This window comes from Onychostoma macrolepis, chromosome 16, assembly GCF_012432095.1.
Source record: "Onychostoma macrolepis isolate SWU-2019 chromosome 16, ASM1243209v1, whole genome shotgun sequence".
Lineage (NCBI taxonomy): Eukaryota > Metazoa > Chordata > Actinopteri > Cypriniformes > Cyprinidae > Onychostoma > Onychostoma macrolepis.
This window is the reverse complement of record NC_081170.1, coordinates 31,366,324-31,384,926: the sequence shown is the minus strand read 5'-3', so window position 1 is coordinate 31,384,926 and position 18,603 is coordinate 31,366,324. Positions and strand designations below refer to the sequence as shown.

The following is an 18,603-nucleotide window of genomic DNA, read 5'->3' as shown; positions in this document are numbered from 1 at the left end:
CCAGAACGTGTGACGGCACGCTACCACGTTAACTTTAGGCACAAAGTGTTTCTGAAGAGCAGTCATTGCTTCGCCAAAAGTAGTACCTGTGTCTGGCAGAGTATAAAACAGGCGCTGGCCTTCCGTCCCCAAGCAATGCAGCAAGACCGCTCATCTGCGCGCCTCTGGCCATGCATCTCCAGTGGCCTGGATAACTATCATGTAATTCTGAAAGATTTTCTGCCATGTTTCAAATGGAAGCGGTGGCTCCCCACTGACAGAAAGAAACGGGGGCGGGCTCGGCACTGAAGCGCTTATCCTCGTCGCCAATTTGTTGTGTCTTTACTCCTTTTAACAGAACACACTCCATCCACTGTATCACTCTTACTTCACTCTTTTATTCTTCTTCATCACATTACTCAACACAATTTCCCACTAGAGCCCCTAGTGGTGCAGTTTCACATTACCTGTATTATAGTAAACAATTACTATGAATTGAACATGAAGTATTGTATACTTCTCAATACAACATAGTTCCAAGGCGACGGAATGCTGTTAACGAAATCATTGTTGAAATATTTGCAGTAAGCCTGCTGTACGAATAAAAACACTAACAACATTACATAAACAATGAATAACTACAAGGCGAATGAAGGTATGTGTGTAACTGTTATACAAAGCATAAATCTTCAGATTTCAGAATGAGCACTTTGTAATTTGTTATACAGTATATATACTGAACAAAATTATAAACAACACTTTTGTTTTTGCCCCCATTTTTCATGAGCTGAACTCAAAGATCTAAGACTTTTTCTATGTACACAAAAGGCCTATTTCTCTCAAATATTGTTCACAAATCTGTCTAAATCTGTGTTAGTAATCACTTCTCCAAGATACTCCATCCACCTCACAGGTGTGGCATATCAAAATGCTGATTAGACAGTATGATTATTGCACAGGTGTGCCTTAGGCTGGCCACAATAAAAGGCCACTCTAAAATGTGCAGTTTTAGTGTATTGGGGGAAAATCTGGGGGTCTGAAAACATTCGCCTCACGCAGTGCAACACATCTCCTTCACATAGAGTTGATCAGGTTGTTGATTGTGGCCTGTGCAATGTTGGTCCACTCTTCTTCAAATGAACCTGTGTTCGTTGTCCATAACATTGGCCTGCCCAAACCAAAACCCTCCACCACCATAGGCCACTCGATCCACAACGTTGACATCAGCAAACCGCTCACCCACACGGCACGCTGTCTGCCATCTGCCCTGTACAGTGAAAACCGGGATTCATTAGTGAAGAGAACACCTCTCCAAAGTGCCAGACGCCATCTAATGTGAGCATTTGCCCAGTCAAGTCGGTTACGACGACGAACTGCAGTCAGGTCGAGACCCCGATGAGGACAACGAGCATGCAGATGAGTTTCCCTGAGATGGTTTCTGACAGTTTGTGCAGAAATTCTTTGGTTATGCAAACCGATTGTTGCAGCAGCTGTCCGGGTGGCTGGTCTCAGACGATCTTGGAGGTGAAGATGCTGGATGTGGAGGTCCTGGGCTGGTGTGGTTACACGTGGTCTGCGGTTGTGAGGCTGGTTGGATGTACTGCCATATTCTCTGAAACGCCTTTGGAGACGGCTTATGGTAGAGAAATTAACATTCAATTCACAAGCAACAGCTCTGGTGGACAATCCTGCAGTCAGCATGCCAGTTGCACACTCCCTCAAAACTTGCGACATCTGTGGCATTGTGCTGTGTGCTAAAACTGCACATTTTAGAGTGGCCTTTTATTGTGGCCAGCCTAAGGCACACCTGTGCAATAATCATGCTGTCTAATCAGCATCTTGATATGCCACACCTGTGAGGTGGATGCATTTTCTCTGCAAAGGAGAAGTGCTCACTAACACAGATTTAGACAGATTTGTGAACAATATTTGAGAGAAATAGGCCTTTTGTGTACATAGAAAAAGTCTTAGATCTTTGAGTTCAGCTCATGAAAAATGGGGCAAAAACAAAAGTGTTGCATTTATAATTTTGTTCAGTATATGTTGAGGTCGTGTCCGTCTGATGTTTATCATGTTCATCTGATGTTCGACTACTGTAATGAACATAACTTTTTAATAAGCAGGGGAAATTCCCGACATTAAACTAATAACCGTTTACATGCCTAGGGTGTTTGCATTGTAAGAATGTACAGGTATACTTCAGATTTAAAAACGCTATGATGTTAGGTGATGTTTTCTCATTAAATTTGTAAGATTTCCTATTAATTCAATGGAATGTATTGGAATAGTGGGGAATACCAATATGGCGGCGCAGCGGCTTCACTTTAATGACTTCATGAGCAATCCAGTTCTCTATTAGTGGGTGAGAACTTTTTGAGGTAGGGCCGTGTTTGTTTTGGTGATTTCAAATGTCAACATTGGCTACCAGAAATCACGTACCCCACCTTTAATACATGACCTATATCATTTATTTAGCAAAATATTGTCATTTTAATAAATATTACATGACATTTATTAAAAAATGTTGCTGCTCCAATTAAGGTCAGTGTCCTCTCTTTAAGCACTTCCACATTGAACGTCTATATAATTACTTCATAAACAGACTTTAACTATTAACTGATGGTTGTTGTTTTAAGTTATGTTAATCAGATTTTCTATGGATTCTGTCAACTCAAATCTACAAACTGGTTCTGACCCTTTTTTTTTTGTGATTGACTTTGCACCTTAAAAATATATTTTTCAATTATTCTTTAAAAAGGTTGTTTAAAATAATCAAGATTTTTATTTATTTATTTTTTTTTTGATAAAACATGATGTGAGCTTATTGGGAACAGGGGTGTGCTTAAAGGGTACAAGAATGTATGCACAGCCAGACTTTTTGCATTTAATGATGTATATCTTGATTGATATGCTTTTGTCATTTAAAATAAAATTTAATATTTTTGTGTGAGAGATTAATATTTTATTTTAACATAACTTTTTGTACTGAAACCAATATATTGTGCACTAAAACTGTCTCAATGTAGATGTTGGTGAGCTTCATAGGTACGTTTACCCTATTTTGCCAAAGTTTATCTGCTGATCTGCACGCAGATTTGTACACAAATGACGGCAGACAGTTGTATTCTTAGAAAAGCCCATAAAACTTTTCAGTCAAAATCACAAACTTGGATGTGCAATTAAATTCTCTTTTATTTTGTGTGTGTGTAAAAAAAAAAAAAAAAAAAAAAAAATTATATATATATATATATAAAATCTGAGATTGTTCTCTCCTAGTTTTTTAGTCATGCTGTTCTTTGACTGCAGTTGTTCATACACTCTAAAAAATGTTGGGTTAAATACAACCCAGTGCTGGGTAAATATTGATAGAACACATGCTCGGTTGTTTTCAACCAACAGTTGGGTTAAATGTTTAACCCAACCTTCCGGGCAGTAAGCCAACCCCTGGGTCTGAACAACCCAGTCGCTTGGTTCGTCCATATTTTATACAGCGCTGGTGTTGTATTTAACCCATCACTTTTTAGAGTGTAGTGATGTTAAAGAAGAAGAAGAAAAAAAAACTTTCTTTCACCTTCTTTCTGTAGGATGTATTTTTGTAAAATCACAGTCAATACATTCAAGAATACACTCTTGTCACATTCCAACTGTATCGTTTATAAAATTGATAGAATGGAAAAAAAAAGAGCTAGCCTTACAACTGCTTACATGAGACTGTGAGCTTGGAGTTCATTTTCATATATTTTTTAGCATTTTTCTCCCCCTTTAAAATAAAATTTCATCTAAAAGCAAGGAATGATTTAGCATCACAAAATATCATAAAACTAATCCAACTGCTTTTATATTTGCTATAGCTTCCTGGAGGATGATGTCATTAAGGAATGACTTTTGTAAGGTGGCCCAGTAGTGCACAACACAATGCAATTAAAAAAGCAAACATAAGCTCACAACGCAACTCAGTCAAAAAAGCAAACATAAGCTCACAACACAACAGAATAAAAAAGCAAACATAAGCTCACAACACAACAGAATAAAAAGCAAACATAAGCTGACAGCACAACAAAATTAAAAAGCAAACATAAGCTGACAGCACAACGAAATTAAGCGACAACACAACGGAAATGTTCCAGATCACTAGGGGGCAGTTAGTCTGCAGAAACGGGCTGTTGCCAGGGACGCGGTTTGCAATCGCGGGTAAAATTAGAGCTGTGGGTTGCGGTTTTTTTGAGCTAGGCTTCTTTTATAGTGTACCACGGCCGCCTAAAACTGTAAAACTTTTCGTTGTAAATTTACAGTAAAATACTGGCAGCTGGATTGCCAGCCACATACTGTATTTTTACAGGACTACTACTGTATACATCATTTACAGTTCTGTACTGTATTTAGCAAATACAGTATTATTCTGTTATATAACTTATTTTTTTACAGGGAATACTGCAATTCCTGCTTTTCTTTCAGTACTCTTAGATTTACAAAATTAAAAATATTATACTTTTTCATAACAGTAGTCACAACAAAAAAGAGAAAACAACATTCTCTGAGTTTTAAAACATTTATTTATTTAGAAGAAAAGACCAGAACATTGCCTTATATGAACATATTGGATGAAATGCCAGCTTTAGTTTTTTTTTTTTTTTTTATATATATATATATATATATATATATATATGATAAAACATGTACAATGCAATTAACAATTAGCAAGTAATTCAAAATGCAGTAATCTTATTTACTTTTAAAGAATGGAAAGGTTTTTCAGAAATATATTTTTAAAAGTTTTTCAGAAGAGAGGAAACCTGTGGGTTTACAGTACTGTTCTTTTGTACACATGTCCAGTCTTTTAAGTCACTTTTCCTTTCTTGGTTTTGATGCACATTCAGGGTTGATGTTGAGAAAGTGTCTAAAAGGCTGAAAAGAAGAAAAAAAACAAGTGAACATTATGCATATGTCTATATATATCTCTATCTCTCTCTCTCTATATATATATATATATATATATATATATATATATATATATATATATATATATATATATATATATATATATATATATATATACACACAGCACAGTGAATTGCAACACTTGCGATGTGATTACATGACTACATGTTAAATAGGCAATATATCATTCAGCTCTATAATCAACTGTATAAAATATTTGTGAAAAAATACTAAAGTACTTTACAAATACTGTCAAGACAAGTTAGTGACAATTCACTATCATATGTATCAATGGCAAATATGCTAATGTCTAACCTCAATCGCAGGGGTGCATGCCACCTCTTCCTGATACTGGAGGTTGAAATCATACAATAATACAAACAGCACTGCAAGGCCAGAGACAAAGTTGGGCTGCTCAACATCTACCGCTGGTTGCTTAGAGATAGGATTTGGTGAAAACAAACGGAAATTTAACGTATTATTTAGTGAAAATCCTGACCTTGGCTGTTGGTCTTTTGTGCACGACTGTGTTCATGATATTCTATTAGTGCCACAGTTCACTTCGATTCACCCATAAAAAGCACTCAAAAGAAATCAAGATTAATAAAACTGCAACATGTAATATATCTCCTTGACATCCCCCCAAAAATATCTGTGTACTTTCTTCATGGAGTATATCCAGACTGGAACTGTCAGATGACAGTAAGACTGACTTCTTGAGTGATAACTTCTTGAGATGAACACAACAGATATAATCACCTCAGAAAAGTAAGTACTTGTATTGTCTCTTTCTAATTAATCTTTATTGCTCACAACTTGCATGCTTTTGTTCAGTCGTGGCCAAAAGTATTGGCAGTGACAAATTTTGTGTTTTGCAAAATTTGCTGCTTGCTACTTACTGTTACTGCTGTTGTGGTGTTCATTCACATTGTTTCTAGATTATGTCACTGCCAATGCTTGTAGAAATTATGTGAATGAACACCACAACGCTAACAACAAATTTTGCAAAACACAAAATTTGTCACTGCCAATACTTTTGGCCACAACTATAGATGTGAACTGCATAATAATAGGATCTCATGAATGCACAGTCGAGCACAAAAGACCAACGTCAGTGTCAGGAATTTCATTAAACAATATATTAAAATTACGGTTTGTTTTTCACCAAACCATATCGTATTCCCCCAGAACACTTGGAATATATGACATGTGTCACATGTCTTGATGCTGGTCACTATCACTGCCATTATATGGATAAGCGTGAGCAGGCTTTTTTTTTTTTATTTATCCTCCTTTAGTGGTTCCGAAAAACAAAGAAGGTCATACGGAATTAGAACAACGCCAGGTTGCGTGATATGGAAGCATATGGGTAGCAAAATTCAGTTTGAAATGTAATATGCAAAATGGCAATGCTTTTCTGTATTTAAATTTACATTTTCCCATACATATGTGCAATATTTAGTGCAAAATGATAATGAATATTCCATTATGTAATTTACATTTGCCATTTCCTACACTAGTTTTAATATACAAATTAAAAACATATTTTAACGCTTTATAAGTTGCAAAATGAAAATGTATTACCCAAATTGATTAGATAGGTCTAACATGTCCAAGCAAAAACTGTAGCAAAATTATCAATTAAATGCTGTTTTTCCTAAATGCATTTAGACGTCCGGGTAGGACACTTGGGATTGCATTTTCATCATAATACCGCATGATAATTGCAGCACAATGCAGTGAGAGTTTCAGTATGCATTCTGAGCATAATGCAGCAGAAGGATAGCAAAATGGTGATTTAAATGTCTTTTATTTTTCTTAAATGCATTGACACTTACATATAAGACATTTCAATTGCATTTTCATTAAATACTCCATGATGAATATAGTTTAAGTCAGTGTGGAAAGCGTTTGGTTAACGATGAATATTGACCTATTGTGCATCCTGTTGCCGAGCCCCGCCTTGATGTAGCCTAATGATTGACAGGTTGGGGGTGGGTTGCATTTTCAAATGCATTTCGAATGCATTTTCAAATCCACATCGACTTTATATTCATCATGGGGTATTAAATGATAATGCAATTGAAACGTCTTATATGTGTCAATGCATTTAAGACAAATAAAAGACATTTAAATCACCATTTTGCCACCCTTTTGCTGCAGCTTTGGCTCAGAATGCATTCTGAAATTCTCACTGCATTTTGCTACAATTATCATGCGGTATTATGATGAAAATGCAATCCCAAGTGTCCTACCCCCAAGTCTAAATGCATTTAGGAAAAACAGCATTTAAATGAAAATTGCGCTACAGTTTTTGCTTGGACATGTTAAACATATCTAATCAATTTAGGTAATACATTTTCATTTTGCAACTTATAAAGCATTAAAATATGTTTTTAATTTGCATATTAAAACTATTGTAGAAAATGGCAAATGTAAATTACATAATTGAATTTTCATTTTCATTTTACACTAAACTTTGCACATATGTATAGGAAAATGTACATTAAATCACAGAAATACATTGCCATTTTACATGCATTGCCAGTTTGCATATCACAAATTGAATTTGAAATTATTTCAAATAGAATTTTGCTACCCATATGCTTCCATAGTGTAAATGATGACTTAATGCTAATTTTAGGGTGTACTAAACCTTTACTGTTTACATACCAAGAATTATAAGTTGTGTTCTCTGGCAAATGTAGAGACTGCTGGACATCAGATGGAGTGATGAATACCTGAAACAATTTTTAAAAAGACAAACAACCATCACTAACAGAACCAACACATAAAACATGTTGCAAATAAATGTGATTTGTTGAGTAATCTCTACTTACACCTGCTTGAAGGGTAAAACCATCTAATTTCTGCAAGTGTGGGAGCAGCTGTAGGACCATGGAAGACATGGAAGCAATCAGGAATAGGCCTACTACATTTGAAATAAGCATTAGGAACATGACTATGGATTTTCATGTGCTTGCAAAATGATAACAAATTAAAAAGCACGATCATAGAACTGACATTTTTTAACATGGACTACAAATGTAATACTTGTGAAGCACTTACATTAGCACTGGATCTTCATCACATTGTTCAGCCTGAAACAAACAAACGGAAAAAAAAAAAAATCAGTTGCAGGTCATGTGAATGTGTTATGTGTGTCTTAACGAGCTAACTTAGATATAATTTAGCGAGCTAGATATAACTTGGTTATGGGCTGTAACAGAATGACATGGTCAATGTTGCCGTATTATATGAAGTATCAAAATTACTTGGTAAAGAGGTGAGAATTGTTCACTCGGGATTTAAAATTAGCAAAAGTTTAACGTTCCTAAAATCAAACCATTCGTGGAAACAATGTAGAAATGTGAACGAAAAAAATCTTACTGTATCGATACTCAGACGAACAATAATCCATCTTCTTATGCTCCAAAGTCCATTTATCATCGTCTCAGGCACAGGTTTGATGATTCAGATGACAGATTATTTTGGCGTCTGCTCAGGCAGCGTCATCCATTGTTTGCTGCGTCACAGGCAGCTAACGCTTGAAACGCGAAACGAAGCTCACAAAGCTTAAAAACTACTCGCAGATTCACAAACCACTGGCTCATCTTAATAACGCGAATAATTATTCTGTTCAATTAAATCCCGCTGACGAACCTAGTTTGCCTGTAGTACACTGTTCACATCACATCACATTTGAATTGAGCGCGCAAAATAAATCTATCCCACAATGCAATGCATTTACAGTATGATACTGCATTACAAATTTAGCGGGCTGAAAACAGAAAACTGCTGTATATTTACAGACATTCTGTAAAATATACAGCATTTTACTATTTTATAAAAATACAGTATAATACTGTTAGAAAATGCCTGTAAATTTACAGTAAAGTTTTACAGTGTGAAGATAGATCCTCATGTGTATAATACTTGGAATACATACCTGAATATATACCTGTCAACTTAAGAACGCAGAGACGGATGTCACAAACTATTACATGACATGAGTTTCACCCACAGCATAAGATATTAAGGCTTTTACACAGCAGAAATACACATGACAACAGCCAGGCAAAGCATGCATGTCTCTTAAGGCTGATTTAAGCCTGTGTTATACTTTCCACGTGCGCGAGTCCGTTATGGTCCGCGTGACATCTGAGGGTGTGCGCGGAGGCTCTGCATGGACATCCGTGTACCTGTACGAAAAGCACCAACTGCACATGCGCAGGCTGTGTGAAGATGCCCGTTGCTACCCGAACCTGCACAATCTGTCGATAAAACAATATAAATACAGCCAGATGTGCAATAACTCTGGGCAATTGTTAGTTCACATGTTTGTTTACTGTTCAAGCCGATCTACCGCGCATGTATGGAACATGTCCGGGAAACGGACCGGTAGCATAAATACAAGTAGTCCGCGTCCGGATTGCTCATGCGGAAAGTATAGCACAGGCTTTATACTCGACGCGTCTGCAAGTTCGCTTGGGTGTGCGCACCAAATATGACATAAACCCAAGCTTAAGATTATTTTAATCAGTTCACAAAGAAATTATTAATTCATCAACTCATTCATCACGCGAGAATTCTTGTACCGGCAAATGACTTCTTCTCACCAGTGATTCCCGATTTTAGAGGACAATTACTCTTTGTCGCCCTCTGTCGTTTCAAAGAGTAGTACAATGGTGAACGCAACAAGTATAAAAGCCTCGTCCGTTTGGGAAGGTGCGTGCGCAGTCAGCGGAGGCTCGCGAAGTGGAGCCGGGCGAAAGTATAAATCCTGCTTTATAAGGCTGCATGTTCCGCATGTCTCTGTTTATATGAAGAGCACAGTTTTTTCTACAACACAAACTCAAACACACGTGAAGCTCACGGTGATTCAGTGTCACACTTTATCAACTGTATTATCAGAGCCAAAACATTCAGTAAAAATACGTTGTTCATTTAAAAATCGATTATATTAAGATCAATCTTGTGGTGTCTTGAGGAAGTATCGATGTTTCACTGCCAACACTGCCCCATAGTGATCGGGAGAATTTCCGTTGTGTTGTGAGCTTATGTTTGCTTTTTTAATTTCGTTGTGTTGTGAGTTTATGCTTTTTAAATTTCGGTGTGGTGTGAGCTTATGTTTGCTTTTTTTTTTATTTTGTTGTGTGGTTATGTTTGCTTTTTTAATTTTGTTGTGTTGTGAGCTTATGTTTGCTTTTTTTTTTTTTTTTTTTTTTTTGTGCACTACTGGGCCACCGTACTTTTGTACTTTGGACCTGTTTTAAAAAATATTATTCTATACATTTGCATCATACTGTTCATGCACAATAACGATTCCCTTTTAGGGCAAATACATATTTGTAAAACAGAATATTCTTGCTCACTCCGGCATCACTTCAAAAGCACATCAGCGTGCTTAAGGGATCTGCTGTTATGTTTTGTTAATTAAGACATTTATAATAAATATTAATAAAGCAAGATGTGAACTATGATAAATGTATGGTTTATTTAAACTAATTACTTGAACAGTATCCGGGTCGTAGACTGAAGGAGGGGGAGTGAGGATGTGAGGAAGCATCAGGACAGCATCCAGTGTGTCTGCAGCCTGAAGCATCATTGCAACAGGAGCCTCGTGTTGGGCTTTCACGCTGACATCGTTTATGTTGCGTAACAGAGCTGCAGCTTTAAACATTAAATAAAGTGATTTCTGGCTTAATATATTGTGAAGATTTATTAACGTACCTTTATTAAAGGTCCCATGACATTCTGCTTTTTGGATGCTTTTATATAGGCCTAAGTGGTCCCTAGTACTGTATCTGAAGTCTCATTCCCGAAATTCAGCCTTGGTGTAGAATTTCAGCCACTACAAGCCAGTCCCACAATGAGCTTTCCTTAGGACGTGCCATTTCTGTGTCTGTAGCTTTAAATGCTAATGAGGAGGAAAGAGGCGGGGCAAGGTGGAGGGTGGGTGTGTGGCCTTAACCAGATTGCACTACCATGCGCTACCATGCACTAATGTTGACAGTGGATGTATCGCAATGGCTCGTCGTTCAAGCTTTTCAGTTTGACCCAGAATCTGATCTGGATGGAGAAGCACCGGATGAAGAAGTTACAGCTCAGCAGCTACAGCAGGATGTCTCCAAATGGTTAGTTTAAAATATTGTGTCTGGATACGGTACTTTAGTTGGTTTGTTTATGTATGCTGTTACAGTTATTATCATTTGGCTAATGCTAGCCTACATTGTTGGCTTTTCATGTTGCTCTGATTTGCTATGGTCCTAAAGCTGTATTAGCATCTATATCAGTAATCTTTGTAGTTTAGAGAAGACTGTACTCTGGATAATTTATTTAATGACAAAGTTGCCCATGTCCACGTATATTGAAGTCATGTTACACGTTACACTTCATAGGCTCGGATGAAGGAATTAAAAAAATACTTTGGGGTTCATCCAAACACTGAGCAACTGCCATGCTTCGCTCGTTTGCAAGCCATGATGTCTCTCGAGGAAAAATATATATTGCGCTCGCCTCGCACGGTAGTAGCTCATTTTCTCATGGGCGGGCAAAGCAGAGAAAGGGGAGGTAACCTTTCCCCGTATGACGACATAAAGGGAAGCTTCCAGATTGGGCCATCTGAGCTTTCATTTTCTCAAAGGCGAAGCAGGATACCCAGGGCTCGGTTTACACCTATCGCCATTTCTAGCCACTGGGGGACCATAGGCAGGCTAGGGGAACTCATATTAATGTTAAAAAACCTCATAAAGTGAAATTGTCATGCCATGGGACCTTTAATGACCATAAATTATGATATGGTTATCGAGAGGGAGGTACTGACCATTATTATAAAATTAATTATTGTGAAATCTAATTTGCAAGAGGAGGGGCATTATATTTACATCCCAGTGGCAACTAATCTACTGTATACTGAATACAAACACTAAAGCAGGGTTCTTCGGCCCTGCTCCTGGAAAACTGATGCGTTATTGATGCAAAATTTAATCCACGTCAGACAGTTGGGTTGAAGGAATATGCAAATTTATTTAAAAGTTTCAAAAAGGAGAACTGTAAATCATAACTTGAAAATGAAACATTACATTTTAATAATCATATGCAATGACAGCATCCCACAAATTAACTGTTAGTACAAGTTTAGTTAAGACCCATTATAAATCAAACCGAACATATCTAAAACCATCTGAAAAGATTCAAATCAATCTGGAATTAATAAAGATCATCTGGAATGAATAACGACCACCTGGAAGGAATAACAATCTGAAGAGAATAAAAACCTTCATAAAAGATCTTAAGTTTGAGGTGCACCCGGACAGTTATAGAGTGAAGCCAAAAAAGAGAAGTAGAGAGAAGAATGAAAGGAAGAAGAAGTAAAGGGGGGTGCAGTACATTCTCTTCTTATACCCGATCAGATATGCAAATTAAATGTACAAAGGCCACTGTGCTAAACAAATCTGTTTCTATGCATCAAAGGGGCAGAAAAGCTCTGTTCTTCATCAAATGTAACATGTTCCAAAGTTCAGTCATGACCTAATACATTGTGACCTTCAAATAAGATTAGCTTGTGGTTTCTCACCCCCCATGGACCAAAAGTAAATCGCAAGTATATCATTTAGTAGTTCAGACAGCCCTGCAAGTCTGACAGCTATTGAAAAAACCTGTTTTGTGTGGTTTCTTCAGATAGCAAGAGTCTTTAAGCTCATTGTATGTTAAACAACCTCATATTAATATTTCAAAAACATAGAATCATAATAGTGGATTAGATACATAATTATAAAAAGTAATTTTGTTAATCATTGTTAATATATTGTTAATATTGAAATAACTCATAATAAATAATTCATAACACATCTCATAATACATAAGATATATATGAATATGCATATTCTCAAAGGTCGATTGACCATTTATAAAATCCTATATTGCAAAAGTTTGTGCTGGTAAGTGTGTTTATACTGTATTTTCAAACCATTTTCTGCTTGACGGTGTACAGCACTGCAAAAACAAAAAAAAAAAACGAAACTATACTCAGTGCTGCGTAGAATGCTTCTGGGATGCAGTACCATGTGACATGAGCAGTGTGAAAGCTCTAACCTGTTAATGTGAGCACTAAAATAAAAATTCACCATTCACATTACCCAAGGACACTATGTGTCATACCGTGTTCAGCCAATAATTAAAATTTGCTGAAAATGTTTGAAGCTGTTTCTTACAAAATCACAGCTTTTCACTTAACAAGATGTTAATTGACGGTTATTACTATTACTGCTGATTTTGTTGTGTATGATTGTTGTGTGATGATCTTTAAAAATAGCAATACAGCAAGAAACAAGATAACAAGAGACAGGAAGCAAGATAACAGTTGCATGAGATAAAATTTCAGAAGAGAGATAAAGAGAGCTAAATTGATGGCTCTTCTTTTCAAAAGTAGCATATTAATGCACAGTACATTAGCAAATATTGTGATTACAGCCAGGCAACAAACATTAAAATGCAAACTGGAATTAAGCATTAAGCATTGGCACAAGACTAGTGTGATATAATCACTAACAGACATTTTGTCCAAATGTTATATCCAATCTGTCAATTTTGCTGTCATGAAATTGTAATCTGGTAAATTTCACAGTATAGGTGCAATGAAAGGGTCGTGACAACTTCACCCATAGGAGTTATGTTGGTAATGCATAACCAACTAATCAGTGTAGTTACATTGTAAGTGCTCTTTTTGTATTATTATTATTATTTATTTAAGTATTTTGCTTTTAAAAAGTGCTAATTAACATTATGCTACATACTGTATGCTAGTGGAGCTTGATTTAAGTTGTATTGAACTAAAACATGCTTTAAGCAGAGCAGAGCTGAATTTGATGTCTTTCTTTTCCTGTGGATTGAACATGGGACCATCCTTCATATAGCAGACTCATGTTGAGACTTTAACCTACCTCCTGGATTGAATCTCGGCAGGAACCAGCATGATGCACTGCTTATGAGACAGTGAGCTAATACAGAAACAGAGAAGGAGACTGAAAGGAGAGAAAAAGGAGGGGTTGTGTGTGCAGTTAAGGCAATTTCAAAAATTCAGATTAGAAACAAAAGCCATCAGTGCAAGAGCAAGAGAGTGGAGAAAAGCGCTAGTGATGCAATTATGAAATGACTGCAGACTGTGCAAAAGTAGTTTAGCTGTCAATCCCGGGTTCCTTCAAGACCTTCCCAATCACTGTCAAGGACAAATGTACAATTTCTTTTTTATTTTGTGTTTTGGCTCCCCCCAATTTTAAATCATTGCTTTCAGCACTCCATTCAGAACACTTGTGTGGGAGTCCATTTGGAGGAAATGACCACCTTTACAGTTCTCATCTTGCTGTCTGATTGAAAAAATAGCTTCAGACAGTATGGTTATCAGCAGAAAAACAATTTGGGCGTTCTCTGTATGTGTGTGTGTGTGTGTGTGTGTGTGTGTTTGCTTGTGAGTTTGTATTGTTGTTTCTTCAGTGGACCTTTGGTACATTTTGTCTGGGCAGTTATTCAACAGCAGTGTTGGGTACTTAGTAACTTGTTACTGTAATTAAATTACTTATCTACTGAAAAAGTAAAGTAAGGGATTACTTTACTATATGAAAACGAATATTATCTGATTATGTAATCCATATGAAAGCGAGGTACAGACTTTCCCATATCTGAAAGCTTGAAGTGTTTACTTTTAAATGAACAAATTCAAATCAAAAACTAATGTAATCCGTATGAAACTACAGCGAGGTACAGTCTTTCCATATACGAAGCTTGAAGTGTCTACTTTTAAATGAACGAATTAAAATTGAAAACGAATATTCCTGATTATGTAATCTGTATGAAAGAGAGGCACAGTCTTTCCCGAATATATGAAGCTTGAAGTGTCTACTTTTAAATGTACAAATTCAAATTGAAAATGAATATTATCTGATTATGTAATCCTTGTGAAACTAAAGCAAGGTACAGTATTTCCCTATATGAAGCTTGAAGTGTCTACTTTTAAATGAACAAATTAAAATTGAAAACGAATATTATCTGATTATGTAATCCGTATGAAACTAAAGCGAGGTAAAGTCTTTCCCGTATCTGAAAGCTTGAAGTGTTTTCTTTTAAATGAACGAATTCAAATCAAAAACTAATATTCTCTGATTATGTAATTCTTATGAAACTAGGTACAGTCTTTCCCGTATCTGAGCTCATTATATGCAAACACCCTCATCTAGACAAAAAAAAAAAAAAAAAAGATTTGTTTAATTTTCATCATTTTTGAAAGAAGTCCTGCTATAAGGAATTTACCTCAGAAGAACAGCGCGATCTGACACAGCTTTATTCAGCAGAGAAGATCATTTATGTGATTTATTCTTACCTTACCTACATTAGTTAACGTGTTATTTTTACATAAACCTGTACGGATTTTACTAGTTGGGCTTTTCCTGTCACGAATCCGGTCTATGAACTTCCGTTCACTCACCACCAGAGGTCACTCGCTCACCACATTGACTCTCACACCATATATCACACTGGACTGCATTTCCCATCATCCATTGCACTGATGACACATACACAGCTGATTACACTGATTGCACACACAGCTGATTGCACTGATCACACACCGTACATAAACCATGGATTGAACATGGCCGTTTAGGATACTTCTCTTGCCTTGCCCTCTATATACCTGTTTGCCGTTGTTTGACCCTGCCTGTTATGACCATGTCTATGTTCAGAAATAAAGCAATTGCAATTGGATCCGCACGCCTCACGTCTCGTTGACCCCGTTACATTCCTGAACATCTTGCCAAACTGAAATGTATTGTTTAACTTTTCTTAAGCTTTTTTGTTATTCAGATATTTTGTTATTCAGAGTATTTCTATTTGTTAACCAAAGAAGGCTACATTTTTTATAAAAAATGTTTAAGTATTACAGTTGTTTTAAAGCTAAAAGGCTAAACTATTATATGTTTGACTCCAATTGAAAGAATAAAGAGTTTAATTTCTATTAAGGTTTATAGGGATTTTAAGATGTAGCCTAATTAGCGATTTGAATAAGTGACTTATTGAGTAACTAAGTTACTTTTCAGAAAGAGTAATTAGTAAAGTAATTTAAACACAATATTGGTGATGTAATTAGTAATAGTAATTAATTACTTTTTGAAAGTAACTTACCCAACACTGTTCAACAGATCTATTTGTAAAAAAAATAAATAAAAAAAAAGTCTCTGAAATATTCTCAGCTCTTCCGAGGCTGTCAGCAGGTGCCTAGATCAACAGACATGGATCATTCATTGTTTTCTGGCATTGTCAGTCTTTAGTAATTGAAATGATTGATTAGAGGTTTGTTCACTTTGGCTTGAAAGATTGAACTAAATTCCAACAAAATAATACTACTACTAATACTACTTTCACGGACCTGTCTATTCCTCCTATCACAACACACTCCCGCACCTGATGTCACCTGAGCCTTGATTATGAACACCCGCACGTCATTCAGACCTCATCACCACCCTTACTTAAACGCACACCTCACAGCACTCCAGTGTCCGATCTCATTTTTCTACGTTTATTTGTAACGTTTATACGAAGTGGACTCCTTATACTATCACAGCGACATACCTGATACTTACCTCCTTGTGTACTTACCTCCAGTGTTCTCTCCAGCGACGTATCTCCTGTGTACCCCAGTCTGTCTGCTCCAGTGATCTGTTCCCGAAGTCTGCCATTCCGCATGTGTGAGGTGTGTGTCCTGCCAATAGTTCCTGGTTTACCTGTCTAGTCAAGGATATCGTATCATTCCCTCATCGCACTTCAAACTGGTCCTGCCAAGCGTCTTCTCACTGAATCAAGTCAACTTTTCCCCTCTGTTTTGAGAATAAATGTGTGTTGTTGATTAAATCCTTTGTTTGAGTCTGCTTCCCGTAACAACTACTAGTAGTAGTATCACTACTAATAATAATGACATCTACTGATTATATAAGTTAGATATTTATATGATAGAAAATAATCTGTAATATATTTCAAAATGTAAATATTTATATGTCCCTACATATCATGAAATCCATTTTATTTTCCTCTAAATGGTGTGCTGTCCATTTTATTTTTCTAGATTCTGTTTTGTGATTTAATACAAATGTATCATTTAAAATTGAATTAATACATTCAATCAAATGAAAATACAGCAATTAATTTACAACAAAGCATTTCATTTTTTATTTTTGTTAAATAAGATGTTACACAACAGAACTGTGTAAATTAAAGAATATATTTTAACAAATTAAAATCATGATATTCTTTTACTTGTATAATATTAAAGTTTATTCATGGAACCATAAATGCCAATAAACAACCTTTATTTTTAAGATTGTTTATCATGGTGGTGTGTTTTGCATGGACCACCACCACTCAGGTGGAAAAAAAGGTGGCTTGTAGAAAATAAAATTTGGTCAGGGAAGTGCTTAAGATTGGTCATAAGTTTGAGTCTACCAACAAGCCAAACCTGTTTACCTGTTTAATCATTTATACTTACATACATATACAATACATCACATCTATGTTTACTGTATACCAAAAAACTGGTGAACAGCTGCTGGAACAAATAGAAATAGTCCAATAACAGAGTCAGGGGAGCTCATTTGGCAAAAGTTTATCTCAGAATTTTCCTGAGCCTGCAGTTCATCTGTGCACTAGCTGTGCTGCCGCTGTTGTAGTCAGATCAGATTTCCACCCCCACAGACCTTATTTGCTAACAATAAACCCTATACATGATCTAGAAGCAGTAATAAAACATACGTCATTGAGTGAAAACCCCTCAAAACTTCATGTGATAAACAGGTATTGATTAAAAAGGCCTCTCAGCATGAGGCTGGACAACACAGGCCAAAGCAGAAAATCCCATGCCATTCTTCTCTCCATTGAAATGTCTTTGTGTTTACAAAGACAACTATCATTTCCTGCTTTATTAATTGTTGTTAGAATGTGGCAGAATCTATACCACCTGACACATTTATCTGCATTGTATGCAATCATACTGCCAAGACTTATTTTTATCTTTATATTGTATGTATATGTATATGTATATGTATATATGTACATATGTTCATACTGTTTGTACCCCACAGTTTTACTCAGGTTATGTTTACACAACAACGATTGTACTAAAACAGTAATGCTTTTCTAACTTAATCTGATATAATTACATCATCATTAACATGGCACAGATGATTGGTTTCTTTTTACATCAGCAGCTAATGAGCATTCCAATACTTGGCTAGTATTCATGACAGAAGTTTACTTGTACTTAGAAGTCGACAGACTACTCAACGACAGAAGTGAATCTATACTTAAGGGGGCCATCGGATGCCCATTCTCCACAAGTTGATTATGATTCTTCAGGGTCTTAATGAAAAGTCTATAACATACTTTGGTTAAAATTGCTCAATGGTAGTGTAAAAAACACCCTTTTACCCCAAACAATTTGTAAAGTGAATTTTGCATCCGATGACCCCTTTAAACAAGAAAAAAATGGGGTAAGAAAAAGGAACAATTTAAAGGAAAAATTATTTTTCTGACCCTACTGACAGATATTTGTTCTTATTTTAGGCATAAACTTCAATTAGATTTTTATTTTTTATTTTTTCAGAAAACAAGACATAATATTGTAAGTATGGAAGCCTGTAT

General features: G+C 36.0%; 1 long non-coding RNA gene across 1 annotated transcript; it reads right to left on the bottom strand.

Moving 5' to 3' along the window:
* Positions 1 to 4,701: 4,701 nt before the first annotated feature.
* Positions 4,702 to 9,933, bottom strand: LOC131522316 (uncharacterized). Its single transcript, XR_009266503.1, has 5 exons — positions 8,308 to 9,933; positions 7,987 to 8,018; positions 7,758 to 7,849; positions 7,591 to 7,658; positions 4,702 to 4,884 (listed from the first exon to the last, which is right to left on the bottom strand). It is a non-coding gene; the product is annotated as an uncharacterized LOC131522316 (long non-coding RNA).
* Between the last annotated feature and the right edge of the window lie 8,670 nt (positions 9,934 to 18,603).